This window comes from Bradysia coprophila, unplaced genomic scaffold (genome assembly GCF_014529535.1).
Source record: "Bradysia coprophila strain Holo2 unplaced genomic scaffold, BU_Bcop_v1 contig_193, whole genome shotgun sequence".
NCBI classification, from domain to species: Eukaryota; Metazoa; Arthropoda; class Insecta; order Diptera; family Sciaridae; genus Bradysia; species Bradysia coprophila.
Window position 1 is genome coordinate 387,716 of NW_023503456.1, and position 15,515 is coordinate 403,230.

The 15,515-nt window shown below is 36.2% G+C and overlaps 1 protein-coding gene across 1 annotated transcript in view; it reads right to left on the reverse strand.

Moving 5' to 3' along the window:
- The window catches only part of LOC119075262, a 109,836-nt gene extending 105,207 nt beyond the window's left edge, over positions 1 to 4,629 (reverse strand). Inside the window, exon 1 of the mRNA XM_037181659.1 lies at positions 4,087 to 4,629. The gene's annotated coding sequence lies outside the window, so the exon portion shown is untranslated. The remainder of the gene's footprint in view (positions 1 to 4,086) is intronic.
- Between the last annotated feature and the right edge of the window lie 10,886 nt (positions 4,630 to 15,515).

The window sequence follows — 15,515 nt, forward strand, 5'->3', positions numbered from 1 at the left end:
TATTTTTGACAACTCTTTGGTCCAAAGAAATTTTCCAACTTTGCTTTACGCCAGACCACTAGCTTTAGCCTTTCCACTGTCGCGCATAACACAATAAAATAAATTGTTCGATGCTAGCATGCGACAACTTCCCCTTTAATTGCTGTATTAAACTTGTACAAATTACAGTTTCAATGACTAAACAACTCTGAACGGAATTTGCCCATTTATCAGTACATTCCATCGCAAGTAATTCAGCTCGTTTTGTCGCTCCGGAATGCGCATTCGACAGACAATCTAATGACAGAAATGCATGCGAATAGCAGACTTGTACATATTTGTTCGACCGAAATTTGTAAGAGTGATACATTACCGGGCCGGAAAATGTTACAAATGTGCAACAATTGTATCGGTAGATTGTTTACACGACTGTGACTGTGTCACTATGTATATTCACGTTAGCCATTTCATTCAACACAAAAAAGTAGAGACATCAATGAAAATTGACGCGAGAGCATCAGAGAAAGTCAATTTGCGCATAAAACTCATCATCATCGTCACATCTTTCACTAATCTTAATTGACTAAATAAATTGTGAAATGTTAAACAAATTCAAAGCGTTTTACGAAATTATGATGAATGTAACGACCTTCGTGTCTGGTGGGCGTTTTATATTAAACTTTCTGAGGTTGATATTTCTCTTCGGACGATGATGATTCTGTTGATGGAAAATATCGGACGATTGTGTGTGTGACGATGCGGTTGTGTATTTTGAGATGAATAATATTTTGGTCGAGCGAATGTGATTCATTGACTCTTGTTTTCAAAATTCAATAGCAAACGTCCAGTACGCTACCTTTTTACTGATAAAATGAGGTGGAAGTTCAGATAAGTTTTCTAGAATTATCTACACTTTACACTCTTTGAGTAGGCATGGGCGATAATGATAATGATTATCGATAACTATCGACTTTTTTTTATCGAAAATTATCAAAAAAATATCGATAATCGATAATTATTGATATTTTGATAATTATCAAGATATCGATAATTCGATATATCGATATTTCGGTCCGAAATCCGATATTTATCGATATATTCCGATAAATCGGTATATTATCATGAATTTTCAGATAAATATCAAAATATCGATATTTTGCTAATTATCGATAATTATTAAATTATCGATAACGATATGATTAATCGATTATCGATAATTTCTTTCGATTGATATTATCGATAATTTTGAACGTCTCCCATCCCTACTCTTTGAGGGATTTTCCAACAGGAATTTCTTGCCCAGAAAGGCATTCGACCCAAGAAGCCAAAAGCCCTTTCAAAAATAATTTTTCGAAGCTTGTGTGGCTAGATGGAGGTGATCAAAAAGCGAAAACATGCACATTGCTCACAGAAATTTCTCCAGTTACACGAACCGTACAGGGTAGTGTAAGGTATTATCAGAAACGTAATTGCATGTAATTTTGGGGCGAATACTGAGATATGTACACTGTACAGTTCATCCGTAAAAGATGGAAAACTTCCTTTTTTTCGTACAGGAATTTCTCGATGTACACGAAACGTACGTGGTCGTGTAGGTTGCCATTAGAAAGGTAATTTTATGTTGTTTAAGAACTCATATTACAACGTATATGCTTACAAACCCCCATAAGACCCTATTTTGCCTGAAACAGCATAAAATTACCTTTCTGATGAAAACCCACACGACCCTGAACGGCTCGTGTAACTTGAGAAATTTCTGTAAAAGAATGTGCACACATTACGTCACGCTATCTTTTGGAATTTTTGACACCTCTCCCCTGTCACGCAAAATGGGTCAATTTTGACCCAAATTAGTTATAACCGTCACGTTTCGTTGTACTTCCTTTCGACCCATTAGAGCGTGATGTAATATCATATTACTTATATGTGAACAGCCTGTAAGAAAAGTGCAGTTTTTATGGTTCTTGGGTTGAATATGTTTCTGGGAACATGTAAAAAGCCCACTGCAAAATGCGTAGCTGCTGGATTACTTGCAAAAATGCTACCATTTAAGGAGACTGAGTGGGGGACCATCTGTCATTTAAGGAGACTGAGTGGGGGACCATCTGTCATTTAAGGAGACTGAGTGGGGGACCATCTGTTTTGATCGTTGAAGCTAAATTGATATCCTGTCCTAATTTAGAATAAAAATGGTCGGCAGGAAAAATTTCCACAGAATCATTGCGTGGACCTTTTGGAATGTCACACTCTGGTAAAATGTGAGTCTAGTGTCTCACAAAAGAGATTCTAGTTTCCTGTTATTGTGAACTGGAATGTGCAAAGCACTGCCTATGTTTTAGAAAATATTTTCTCAAATTTTCCCGAAAATGGTTTTAAGGAAAATTAAAGAAAATTTTAGAAAATTCACAAAAATCAAGAAAATTTGAGAAAATATTTTCTAAAACATATAGGCAGTGGTGCAAAGGATATGTTTAATCGAATCGACACTATTAACAAATCAACACTTTAACAGTTCTACTGTAAATGATAAACTATACTTATAATGGAGTGTTAACTTGAAACAGTGTGCACGACGATGGTAATCGCATAAGGTCATCGTTGAAAATTAAAAATAAAACAAAAAATTGTTAGCAAATGAGTAACTTTATAAATTCGATAAAGATCTCATGGAATTCATGGAATGTCTTGCTTTCAATGTTATATTCGTAACGAAATAAAAATGAAATGCAAAATCGGTTAGCTAGCCAGCAAAAATGTAAAAGTGTATTAATAACACAAATAAATGAAAGAAAGAAGCAGAAAAAAAAACTAAATTTTTACAAACGAGAAAATGAAATTACTTTACGCAAAAAGTTAAAGTCAAAGAGCCGGTTTGTTGTGCTGTGTGGTGTTCCTTTTCGAAAAAGAAATCAGTCCAAAATCGTTATATTGCACCTATCGCTTGCATGAAACTAGACACAAATTTTATAATCTCTAAACAAACTCGATTATCTTCTTTTTTGACCCGTACGAAATACCAGAAGAGTCTTACGGATGCGCTATCATATTTGTAACACGACGAATTCGAATCCCTGAGTGATGAGAAACATTTCTTTGGTTGTCCAGGGAAATGTTCGATCATTGAATAAAATCTGTCTGTGGAGTGTGATCTCTCCAACTGGAGTAAACCACAATCCATTTAGATAATTCTCTTTTTTTCTTTTGAAAAGGCATCGTCCATTAACAACGTCCACGTTTTTACACGAACTATGGGGCCGTTTATGGGGCCGTTTATGGGGCCGTTCGTGAATGACGTCCGCTACTTTTGGTCAGTTTTAGATTCTTACCTCCTCCATCGTCACGCAAAATTGGTCAAAATTGACACAATTTTTGTTAAGTCTGTCACGTTTTCTTTAAGCCTCCACCACCTCCTCCCTTACCATTTATGAACGGTCTCTAGGGAGCTCACAGAAATGGCCAATAAAATTGCTAGTTTTGTAGGCTGGGATCAAGGTTTTTCGCTACATATATCTTCGGAACAATGTAGCCAAATGCAGTTGTGGATATACTTTACAATGAAAGCGTTACATCCGCACCGATTGGGGGTAAAATTTTTTTGTTAGAATCGATTCACTAGATTGGTAAAGCTAGAATTCACGGACTGAAGTTAGCTAAAGTAGGGATATTCTGCCCCTTACAATGATGGGTTGGGTAGTGTCTTTTTGCCTATAATTCAAACCAGAGCTTATTTTCTGGATGTGTTCTTTTGAGAATTTTAAGAATTAAATTTTTAAATTTTTTTGGAAATTCTCAAAAAGTAGGAATTTTGAGAATTTTTCGAATTTCTGGAGTTTCGATAGTTTCTGGAATTTCAAGAATTTTGAACATTTTCTATAAATTTAAAGAATTTCTTATATTTGACAGTTATCATCTCCAGGCTTCGGGAATTTTCAAGGATCAAGAGAATCAACCTCACAAAAATCGGCCCTGATTCGGGCAAATATTAACCGATTTCCATGAATTCGTTTTCGTTTTGAAGGGAATTGAAGGCTGTGAAGCGATCTTCAGTCCCCTTCGTACGGGTCACGTTTTTTGTCGTCTGGAGTTAATATAAAACATTTCACTTACCTGAGCAGGTAATATATCCACTTGTACGGTGTGCATAGAGACGTTAAATTGTTGAATATTATAATCCACTTGATTGAATAGAAACGAATGTGCAATGTGCACTCAGATTATTATATCCTTTTCGTTTTGACTCGTTTTGATATTTTAAGATTTAAAAAAAAATATATTTTTTCTATTCGATATCCAGGGCCTTAAGCACACAATAGCCACACATATAAATGATGGAATATAATTTTGATAATGGGTTGTATTTCACTTCGTTGTTCTTCCTTTTTCTTAAGCATACCACAACACAGAACCTTCAGCATCCAACACTCAATACACGAAAAGGAAAACAACCTTTAGAACAAATAAATAAAAGGAACAAAAACAAAACAACAAAATTTATGCTCGCACGAATATTAAACTTTATTCCTCTTTACCAATATAATGCACAATGGACGACCGTAATAATATCGAAAAATGGTAAGGTATAACAAACTCGTATAATATAATGCGGACACAGTGCATACGGTTCGAGTGCCGGCAACAGACTGAACAGATTGAATAGAACTGAATTCAAAGTCAACTCGAAAATGATTTTGTTCCCCAAACATTTATTTTCGGTTATATTGAATGTATGTACGTATATGGTATGTATATGTACGTGCTAAAAGACGTTGTTGAGGTGGTAAACCATTTGTTTTTTGAGAGAATTTTAACATGCAAAGAAATTGTTTGATTTAATTCGAAAAGATTTAAATTGCAATTTTGTGTGACGGTTATATTGAATGTTTGTATATGTACATGCTAAAAGACGTTGTTGAGGTGGTAAACCATTTGTTTTTTGAGAGAATTTTATTCCAACCGTTTTGTTTTTATTCCAACCGTTTTGATTTTATTCCAACCGTTTTGATTTTATTCCAACCGTTTTGTTTTTATTCCAACCGTTTCGATTTTATTCCAACCGTTTTGATTTTATTCCAACCGTTTTGATTTTATTCCAACCGTTTTGATTTTATTCCAACCGTTTTGATTTTATTCCAACCGTTTTGATTTTATTTCAACCGTTTTGATTTTCTTACAACCGTTTCGATTTTATTCCAACCATTTTGATTTTATTCCAACCGTTTTGACTTTATTCCAACCGTTTTGATTTTATTCCAACCGTTTTGTTTTTAATCCAACCGTTTTGTTTTTATTCCAACCGTTTAGATTTTATTCCAACCGTTTTGATTTTATTCCAACCGTTTTGATTTTATTCCAACCGTTTTGATTTTATTCCAACCGTTTTGTTTTTATTCCAACCGTTTAGATTTTATTCCAACCGTTTTGATTTTATTCCAACCGTTTTGATTTTATTCCAACCGTTTGGATTTTATTCCAACCGTTTTGTTTTATTCCAACCGTTTTGATTTTATTCCAACCGTTTTGTTTTTATTCCAACCGTTTCGATTTTATTCCAACAGTTTTGATTTTATTCCAACCGTTTCGATTTTATTCCAACCGTTTTGATTTTATTCCAACCGTATCGATTTTATTCCAACCATTTTGATTTCATTCCAACCGTTTTGATTTTATTCCAACCGTTTCGATTTTATTCCAACCGTTTTGATTTTATTCCAACCGTTTTGATTTTATTCCAACCGTTTTGATTTTCTTACAACCGTTTCGATTTTATTCCAACCGTTTTGATTTTATTCCAACCGTTTTGATTTTATTCCAACCGTTTTGATTTTCTTACAACCGTTTTGATTTTATTCCAAAACCGGTGCGAAGTAAAATAAGATTATGAATTTACGAAAATTGAGTTCAGAAATTGCGGCGAGAGAAATAAAGAAATAGAGAGACAGTTAGAGAGCGAAGTTAATCTTGTTTGGATTTTATTGCAATTAAACAAGAGATCTTAGATAATTCTATTGCCACTTCTCCGTAATGATTTGTTTGGCTGGCGCATATAATTCATAATAATCATTCATTCATAAAATTAAAACTTTTTGCATTGTTGTTTGTTCCTGATTATTATGTCATTTCGAATGTATTGATCTTAATTAAATTGAATCTGAATGATTAAAACACACTCCATTATGTACGCTATTCTTTCGTAAATGTACCTGTTATATGCAAGTCATAATAGCTAATATGAACATGTCTGCAATATAATATACTGTGATACTGTCCCCCAGCGAGAAGATAACGTTTTTGCGTCAAAGCTCTTTCTGATAGTCGTGCCTCGTTGATCACAGCAAAATTTTCTAGTGACTTGACTTAGAAGAATGCATCTCGCCTAGAGATGTGTGGGCCGCCCGAAATCCATCGGCCCGACCCGACACGACCCGGCCCGGGAATAGCAAGAAATACGGACCCCAAGTTTCGGGTGAATATAAGATTTGTTATGTTGCAACCGTGACGTTTAACAATGTCCAATAATATTGTTGGAACTGTGAGGTCCGAGTGTTCTTGCGGATCTTTGGTGAATTCGGTTGTATGGAAAAAGTGCGTTCCCGCATATGTAATAAAGTGTCGATCTGCGTGACATCCCCAAAGTTTACAGCCTTGGACTAAGAGTAATTATACCTGGAAATTTGTACGACGAAATGAGGTCCCATCATCAATTTGTATAATGTTTGATTTCCTCTTACCAAAAAAGCACTCCGTGTGTGAGAAACAAAATCGAATTTTTTCAATTTTTGCTTTATTTACTTGACAGTTCTCTCTCCCACGGCTCTCTCACGGAGCCCTTTTTGTTGAGTGGAAACTATACTTACGATATACATTTCGTGTAATTTTACACCAATAAATGTATGCGTTGACGCTTTTGACAGATCAATTTGCCCTCTTAATTAAGAGGGCAAATTGAACTATTAAAAGCGTCAAGGTATTGGTGTAAAATTATACCACATTTCGTCGTACAAATTTCATCTCTAGGTATAATTAACACACATAATTAGGGCAAACACATACTAGCAAACATTTCGTATTTCATGTTGGGACCATATATTTAACGTAATTTTGTTCGAAATTTCCTCTCTAGGTGTTATTACTCTTAGTGTAGAAAACCATGGAGCCGCTCAAACTTAATTGCCTTATCTAACGGATTGATAAAATAGGAGGCTCAATAAAATAGGAGATAAATAATCAAATGTAATTTTTACGCTGAACACCCGGGTAAAAATTTCGGTCTCATGAGACCACGAAAAAAGTGTTCTCAACGGTCTCATTTCGGTCTAAAAATGGTTGGTAGTCTCAATCCAGTCTCAAATTTATTTATTTTTTGTGATGAAACTTTTGGATGAACAAATTGTCATTTTTGAGATCTACTGAGTCTGAACGAGTAGTCTCTTTTCGAGTATTCTTTGGAGGAATTGTCGAGACTAAGTGAGCAGTCTCACTGTGGATAAGTTTTTAGACCGCGTGAGTCCGAACGAGTAGTCTCTTTTCGAGTATTCTTTGGTGGAATTGTCGAGACTAAGTGAGCAGTCTCATTGTGGATAAGTTTTCAGACCATATGAGATGGAGTGAGTGGTCTCTTTTAAAGAAATTTTTTTCTTCGATTTTTGAGGTTGGTTGAGTGGTCTCATTTAAAGAAAATATTTTCTTCGACTTTTGAGACCGGTTGAGTGGTCTCATTTGAAGAAAATATTTACTTTGCCTTTTGAGGTTGGTTGAGTGGTCTCATTTGACGAAAATATTGTCTTCGACGTTCGAGGTTGGTTGAGTGGTCTCATTTGAAGAAAAGATTTTCTTCGACGTTTGAGGTTGGTTGAGTGGTCTCATTTAGAGAAAAAATTTTCTTCGACTTATGAGACCGGTTGAGTGGTCTCATTTGAAGAAAATACTTTCTTCGACTTTTGAGACCGGTTGAGTGGTCTCATTTGCAGAAAATATTTTCTTCGACTTTTGAGGTTGGTTGAGTGGTCTCATTTGACGAAAATATTTTCTTTGTCGTTTGAGGTTGGTTGAGTGGTCTTTTTTGAAGAAATTTTTTTCTTTGACTTTTGAGACCGGTTGAGTGGTCTCTTTTGAAGAAATTTTTTTCTTTGACTTTTGAGACCAGTTTGAGTGGTCTCATTTGAAGAAAATATTTTCTTCGACTTATGAGACCGGTTGAGTGGTCTCTTTTGAAGAAAATATTTTCTTCGACTTTTGAGACCGGTTGAGTGGTCTCGTTTAAAGAAAATATTTTCTTCGACTTTTGAGACCGGTTGAGTGGTCTCGTTTAAAGAAAATATTTTCTTCGACTTTTGAGACCGGTTGAGTGGTCTCGTTTAAAGAAAATATTTTCTTCGACTTTTGAGACCGGTTGAGTGGTCTCGTTTAAAGAAAATATTTTCTTCGACTTTTGAGGTTGGTTGAGTGGTCTCATTTGACGAAAATATTTTCTTTGTCGTTTGAGGTTGGTTGAGTGGTCTTTTTTGAAGAAATTTTTTTCTTTGACTTTTGAGACCGGTTGAGTGGTCTCTTTTGAAGAAATTTTTTTCTTTGACTTTTGAGACCAGTTTGAGTGGTCTCATTTGAAGAAAATATTTTCTTCGACTTATGAGACCGGTTGAGTGGTCTCTTTTGAAGAAAATATTTTCTTCGACTTTTGAGACCGGTTGAGTGGTCTCGTTTAAAGAAAATATTTTCTTCGACTTTTGAGACCGGTTGAGTGGTCTCATTTGAAGAAAATATTTTCTTCGACTTTTGAGGTTGGTTGAGTGGTCTCAATTGAAGAAAATATTTTCTTTGACTTTTGAGACCGGTTGAGTGGTCTCAATTGAAGAAAATATTTTCTTCGACTTTTGAGGTTGGTTGAGTGGTCTCAATTGAAGAAAATATTTTCTTTGACTTTTGAGGTTGGTTGAGTGGTCTCAATTGAAGAAAATATTTTCTTTGACTTTTGAGACCGGTTGAGTGGTCTCGTTTGAAGAAAATATTTTCTTCGACTTTTGAGACCGGTTGAGTGGTCTCGTTTGAAGAAAATATTTTCTTCGACTTTTGAGACCGGTTGAGTGGTCTCATTTGAAGAAAATATTTTCTTCAACTTTTGAGACCGGTTGAGTGGTCTCGTTTAAAGAAAATATTTTCTTCGACTTTTGAGACCGGTTGAGTGGTCTCATTTGAAGAAAATATTTTCTTCGACTTTTGAGGTTGGTTGAGTGGTCTCATTTGAAGAAAATATTTTCTTCAACTTTTGAGACCGGTTGAGTGGTCTCAATTGAAGAAAATATTTTCTTCGACTTTTGAGGTTGGTTGAGTGGTCTCAATTGAAGAAAATATTTTCTTTGACTTTTGAGGTTGGTTGAGTGGTCTCAATTGAAGAAAATATTTTCTTTGACTTTTGAGACCGGTTGAGTGGTCTCGTTTGAAGAAAATATTTTCTTCGACTTTTGAGACCGGTTGAGTGGTCTCGTTTGAAGAAAATATTTTCTTCGACTTTTGAGACCGGTTGAGTGGTCTCATTTGAAGAAAATATTTTCTTCGACTTTTGAGACCGGTTGAGTGGTCTCATTCAAAAAAAAAATCGACTTTTGAGACGAACGATTTGTATTATTATCCCATACAATTAAATACATAAAGTAAATGCCCCATGTGAGCTACAAAGAAACTAAGTAATTAAAATTAAATATTTTAAAGGAAGGCGCTATTTAAGCTGAAGTTCTCATATAAACTAAAAACGCTAAACGCGCTACAAAGAAATATTATTAATTATAAATAAACGCTCTACTTGAGCTGAAACTCTTCACATATTTAAATTAACGAAGGAAAAGTCGTTCACGTAAATACCTATCCGGATTCGGCATTGTCTTCGGTGTTGTCTTCGGTGTTGTCGTCGGCCGATTGCATTTTCATAAGTAAAAAGTGGTTGACGTCAACGTCATCGGTGTACATTTCTTCGTCTTGGACACACAATATTTCCTTTGAATGAGACCACTCAATCGGTCTCAAAAGTCGAACAAAATATTTTCTTCAAACGAGACCACTCAACCGGTCTCAAAAGTCGAAGCAAAATATTTTCTTCAAACGAGACCACTCAACCGGTCTCAAAAGTCAAAGAAATTATTTTCTTCAAATGAGACCACTCAACCGGTCTCAAAAGTCGAAGCAAAATATTTTCTTCAAACGAGACCACTCAACCGGTCTCAAAAGTCCAAGAAAATATTTTCTTCAAACGAGACCACTCAACCGGTCTCAAAAGTCAAAGAAATTATTTTCTTCAAATGAGACCACTCAACCAACCTCAAAAGTCGAAGAAAATATTTTCTTCAATTGAGACCACTCAACCGGTCTCAAAAGTCGAAGCAAAATATTTTCTTCAAACGAGACCACTCAACCGGTCTCAAAAGTCGAAGCAAAATATTTTCTTCAAACGAGACCACTCAACCGGTCTCAAAAGTCGAAGCAAAATATTTTCTTCAAACGAGACCACTCAACCGGTCTCAAAAGTCAAAGAAATTATTTTCTTCAAATGAGACCACTCAACCGGTCTCAAAAGTCGAAGCAAAATATTTTCTTCAAACGAGACCACTCAACCGGTCTCAAAAGTCCAAGAAAATATTTTCTTCAAACGAGACCACTCAACCGGTCTCAAAAGTCAAAGAAATTATTTTCTTCAAATGAGACCACTCAACCAACCTCAAAAGTCGAAGAAAATATTTTCTTCAATTGAGACCACTCAACCGGTCTCAAAAGTCGAAGAAAATATTTTCTTTAAATGAGACCACTCAACCAACCTCAAAAGTTTTAGCAAAGAGACTACTTGTTCATGCTCAAGCGGTCGGGTCTACGAACAGGACAGCAATGAGGCTACTCATCTAGCCTCGGAAATTGTAACAACGGTTCAAAATTAGAACTCCAAATAGATATATCTGATTTAGCAGCACGTGTAACATCGATGGCCGTCCGAGTTGAAAGTTAAGCATCATTCGTCGCGGTTAGTACTTGGATGGGTGACCGGAAAAAACATTACAAAAAGGTAAAAAAAAAATATTACTAATGATTCTACATAATTTCAGTCAATTTGGTCTAGCGAATTATAAGAAAAGTAAAGGGCAGTGGCCATCTATGAACTCAACAGAGAATTACAAATATTCACAAAAAAAAATCTTCCAATAAATAATATCGAACGAAGAAATGTCTCAATGGTCAAAAAGCAATATGAGAAGTCTCAAATGGTCTAGGAAAAACTCAAAAAAGAGAAGTCTCAAACAGTCTAGAAAAAACTCAAAAAAGAGAAGTCTCAAACGGTCTAGAAAAAACTCAAAAATGAGAAGTCTCAAACAGTCCAGAAAAAACTCAAAAAAGAGAAGTCTCAAAAAGTCTAGAAAAAACTCAAAAAAAGTAGTCTCAAACGGTCTAGAAAAAACTCAAAAATGAGAAGTCTCAAACAGTCCAGAAAAAACTCAAAAAAGAGAAGTCTCAAAAAGTCTAGAAAAAACTCAAAAAAGAGAAGTCTCAAACGGTCTTTTTTATCCTCAAAAATGGTTTAAATAAGAGCGTATGTTTCTTCTCATCATAATGAGACCACTCAACCAGTCTCACAACGTCTAACAAATCCAAAATGAGACCACTCATCCAGTCTCACAACGTCTCACAACGTCTCACAAACCCAAAATGAGACCACTCATCCAGTCTCACAACGTCTTACAAATCCAAAATGAGACCACTCATCCAGTCTCACAACGTCTCACAAACCCAAAATGAGACCACTCATCCAGTCTCACAACGTCTTACAAATCCAAAATGAGACCACTCATCCAGTCTCACAACGTCTAACAAATCCAAAATGAGACCACTCATCCAGTCTCACAACGTCTAACAAATCCAAAATGAGACCACTCATCCAGTCTCACAACGTCTAACAAATCCAAAATGAGACCACTCATCCAGTCTCACAACGTCTAGCAAATCCAAAATGAGACCACTCATCCAGTCTCACAACGTCTAACAAATCCAAAATGAGACCACTCATCCAGTCTCGAACATCCTCCATAAATTTTGGAAATGAGACTACTCATCACTCTCGGATGAATTCCGATGAATTTTTGGATGAATTTTAGGTCTCAAAGGTTCGAAATACGTAGCCTCATCGAGTCTCATCTCCATATAAAAATTTCAGCCTCAAAAAGGTCTCACCGACACCTTTTTTTTTTACCCGGGCACGTTGAGTATATAACCAAGTATATGCTTTGAATGTTCCAACCAATGAATGTAACCTTACTATCGACAAAATGCTGTATTCAAAAGCTTATCCATACGAAGAACAAATGTGGAGATGCCGCAAGTAATGTTGTCATAAATTTACTTAAGCTTATGCTACAAATGGAGCAGTAAGTTAAAAAGCCAGTCGCGCCGATCGCCGCCGAAAATTTCAGTAAAAAGTCAGCCGCCGCCGGTTGAAATTTGAAATTGTTCAGCCGATTGCGCCGCCGTCGGTAAAAATAAAACAAGTGAAAGATACGTGTTTCTTAGAATGGAAAGACGAATCCAACGCACTCATTAAAATCGGAGACCGCTTGTTCCCAAAGTTAAAAAAATCACCTGAAGATTTGGCGATCTCACTCTTACATCTTCAAATTCGAATTGGGTGAATCATTACAGTTCTATACAAGGACATCATGCTGAGCATTCATCCCGTAACGCACTCTAAGGGTTTAGCCTCATGGTTTGCGGCCTATTTCCCGATAACGGTAGGATAACTTTGTAGGCATTATATCACACCAAAAATTAATCAAAAATGTCTGCTCAAAGGAGCCGATTTTCGTGAAGAAAGGGGAACAAATCACAACGAATTTCTGGAGATGCGTAGCTCCGAACAAAGTGTGGTACGAATGGAGTATGGGTGCACCGACTACCACACACGTTCACAATCTGAAAGGAATTCATCATTCCATTTATCTTTAGTTTGATTTTTACATTATTTCATCTTATTTTCATTTAGTTTAAGCTTTGAATTCAATTTATCAGCACGATGGTTCCTTCTGATAGGTTATTACTCATTTGAATAAAGTGTATGGAACATAGTTTGTATGAATTGAAAATATGGTAATCATGGTCAAATTAGAGCTGAAAGTTATATGTGCGGGGCGGCATGTGATTTTTCTACAGAAAATAGTAAAAAAGGGATCAAATTTTCCGAAAATAGTTGGTATTCTCACTATAAATTGATTTACCAAAAGTGACTGAAAAGTGAAAAAAAAAAACAACTCTAAATCGTCGTTTTATACTAAGAAAAAGGAAATTTCACTTTAGCGCTTGTTGGCAACTTGCGGAAGGTTTAAAAATCTTGAAAAAGAAACACGAAATTCAATTATGATTTATTGATTACTTTATTGAGACAAAGTCTTTTACTGTATGACAAAGTGTGTTTGGGACATTTGAAAATAATAAGAACCGTAGTTTTGGCGATTGGAAGGCCCCAAGAACTTATTCTTATCTGATTACTTGTTTTTGTCCCTTAAACTGAAATGATTTAAACAAAATGAAATATTATTTTCACAAACGTTTTTTAGAGCAAATATATCTACGATATCTACGATAACACCGCCAAAGACTGTCCCAAGCCAGTTTGAAAAAGAGTGGAGGGAATGAAGTTTAACGAGGACGTAGCAGTAAATAAGATAGGATTAGATAGATCAATCTTAAGGTTGAATGAATCGTGAGCTGGAAGCCGAAAGAATTGGGGTTAAGGGACCAACGTTGAGGTGGAACAACACGATCAGGAAGCCAAAGGATAGAACGATCCCAGAATTCTTATTAGCTACTAGGTTAAGCTTTTAAAGGACGAATAACCTTTTGCTCAGATAGGTTCAAAAGAATGGGCAAAGCTTTATGGAAAAGAATGTTCAAAAAGAGTAACACTACCCCGTCGGGCACTGTGCACTTTGATAGGCACGGTGGTCCCGGAACGTGCAGAAATGTGCGGGTCAGAGCTCGAGGATTACCGGGGGCGAGCAAAGTAAAGCTTTCATACTCACCAACCCGCAGTAGCAAGCGTGGTGTTTTAATGCTAAAAACCTTCAAACGAAGCCATAACGAATTATACATTGCCACATATAATGCCAGAACATTGTCGTCAAGACAAAAAATGCAAGAAATGGAAGAAGAGCTAGAAAAGATAAAATGGGATGTTGTGGGAGTGAGCGAAGTGAGAAAACCTGGAGAGGAATGCCTGAAATTACAATCAGGGCATACATTCTTCTACCGAGGAAGTGACAGTCAGATGCTGATGCACGGTGTCGGATTGTTCATAAACAAGCGGTGGTCGGATCGCATAATTCACACGAAAAGCATATCCGATCGAGTGATATACGTAAGCCTGAAGATAAATAACAGATACAGTGTCAAATTAATTCAGGTTTACGCACCCACGTCCACCCATGATGACGAAGAAGTAGAAAGATTCTATGAAGATGTCGAGAAAGCTCTGGACGAAAACCCTTCACATTACCAATATCTAATCGGTGATTTCAATGCGAAGCTGGGAAAACGAGAAGAAGACTCCGAAGTTTCTGTTGGTAGTTTTAGCAACGACCAAAGAAATGAGCGTGGAAATACTTTACTCAACTTCTTACAGCAACACAATTTGTACGCAATGAATTCATTTTTTGCAGGAAAGCCTCAACGGAAATGGACTTGGGCTAGTGCAGATGGTGTAACGAAAAATGAGATCGATTACATCATAACTGGCTGTAAGTCAACCGTTAAGAACGTTACGGTCCTAAACAATTTTTCAACCGGTAGTGATCACCGAATGGTTCGTGCAAGAGTCACGTTAAATACCAGATTTCAAAGATCACAACTAGTTCAGAAAAGTGAAAGGATTGACGTACAACGGCTTTACACACAAAATGAAGAATTTGCTACGAAAATGACTGCCGAATTAGATAACGTCAACAATCAATGTGAAACATTGGACGAATTGAATACCAAAATCGTCGATACAATAATGGGTTTCATGAAATCCAAATGCAAATCCGTCCAAGGGAAAGAATCAAAACTCAGCAGAGAAACATTAGACCTGATCGCAAGCAGAGCAGAGTTGGTAAAAAACGGAGGACGAGATTCGGTGGAATACCGGAACCTGTCTAAAAGTATCAACAAAGCAAGGAGATCAGATGAAAGAAAATATAATGTCCAATTGGCTCAAAACATAATTGAAGCTAGCTGCAATATGAAAGTCCTACGGAGAAAAATGACAAACGCCAAAATAGAAATCTTCAAATTACGAGACAAAACAGGAACGATCCAAACGGATCGAAATGCGATATTAAACATTGCAACAGAATTTTATGAGAATTTGTTTTCTTCAGCAAGACAGAGTCCAACGGAAGAAACCGAAGATAGACCAATAATAAGAAACGTGGGATCGGAGGATATGCCCGACATAACTGTTGATGAAGTCAAAGCTGCAGTAGCCGAGATGAAAAACAAAAAGTCTCCCGGAGAAGATGGTGTTCCAGTGGAAG